This window comes from Myotis lucifugus, unplaced genomic scaffold (genome assembly GCF_000147115.1).
Source record: "Myotis lucifugus unplaced genomic scaffold, Myoluc2.0 scaffold_3484, whole genome shotgun sequence".
Classification (NCBI taxonomy): domain Eukaryota; kingdom Metazoa; phylum Chordata; class Mammalia; order Chiroptera; family Vespertilionidae; genus Myotis; species Myotis lucifugus.
Window position 1 is genome coordinate 8511 of NW_005874532.1, and position 1442 is coordinate 9952.

General features: G+C 51.3%; 1 pseudogene; it reads left to right on the forward strand.

The window, feature by feature from the left end:
• Positions 1–551: 551 nt before the first annotated feature.
• Positions 552–907, forward strand: LOC102428379 (annotated as a pseudogene).
• Positions 908–1442: the final 535 nt, after the last annotated feature.

Below are 1442 nucleotides of genomic sequence, written 5' to 3' on the forward strand. Positions count from 1 at the left end.
TTTTGCAGTATATATCAGTACTTCATTCTTTTTAGGGCTGAGTAATATTTCATCGTATGGCTAGACCACATCTTATTCATCCATTCATCTGTTGATGGACATTTGGGTTTTTTACACTTTGGGGCTATTATGAATAATGCTTCTATGAACATTCCCATATGGATGTATGGATGTATTTTTTCAGTTCCCTTGAGTATATACGTAGGAATGGAATTATTGGACCATGTGGTAACTCTATGTTCAGAGTTGGATATCTTCCTATGTCAACACATGCAGACATATTTCTTGCTTCTTAACCCCTGGATAGGTCTTCCATTGCATGAAAACCCCATGGTTTATGGATCCAGTGCCATGTTGAGGAACACTAGGCAGTGGTGCAGATCTTTTCTGGAAGGGCTGGTTGTTTCCATTCTCTGACGACAGAAACAGTACTGCAAGGGACACCCTTGTACTTTGCGGACCGTTTCTTCAGACGGTGGTCCCAGGCATGGTGAGGTGAGAGCTTAGCGCTGGCCCGATTCTGACCCTGTCGCCTTCCTCCACAGGGGACCAACCAGGCACCATGGCGCAGAAGGGCCAGCTCAGTGACGATGAGAAGTTCCTCTTTGTGGACAAGAACTTCATCAACAGCCCAGTGGCCCAGGCCGACTGGTCTGCCAAGAAGCTGGTCTGGATCCCTTCGGAGAAGCAGGGCTTCGAGGCGGCCAGCATCAAGGAGGAGAAGGGGGATGAGGTGATCGTGGAGCTGGTGGAGAACGGCAAGAAGGTGACAGTCGGCAAAGATGACATCCAGAAGATGAACCCACCCAAGTTCTCCAAGGTGGAGGACATGGCAGAGCTGACCTGCCTCAACGAAGCCTCCGTGCTGCACAACCTGAGGGAGAGGTACTTCTCAGGACTCATATACGTGAGTATCTTGGGGCGGCCAGTCCCTCCTTTCCTGGCCTTCTGCACCCTGGAAGGGGAGAGGTTTAGAGACGTGTTCAGGGTGCAGGGTGGGAAGCCAGAGGTCTCACTGAGGGCAGCTGTATGGTGAGATAGAATCATTCAGGCCTGGGTTCAAGTCTCAGTCCCGCATTTCCTAGTTCTGTGGCACTGAACAGGTTATTTTACCACCTGAAGCCTCGGTTTTTCTATCTGTGGAATGGGGATAATCACCCTTCCCAGGAGAAGGTGGTACACAGATTCCACGTATGCAGAGTGCCAAGGCACGTGGTAAACACTCCACGGATTTCAACGAGGTAGTTCCCTGCTCTTTCTCCATCTGGCAGATGGAGATCTCATGACCTCCTTGGAAAGGCTGGTGATCTGGCAGCCAGCTGGGCGGGAGGCCTGAGGACCTGTGGAGGCCTTCCCTGTCACAAGTGGGAAGGCCCAGATTAGACCGGGGCTCCTCTGGGTCAACTGTGCCAACCAGAGTGGGCTAGAGCTGCGCTGTCCAA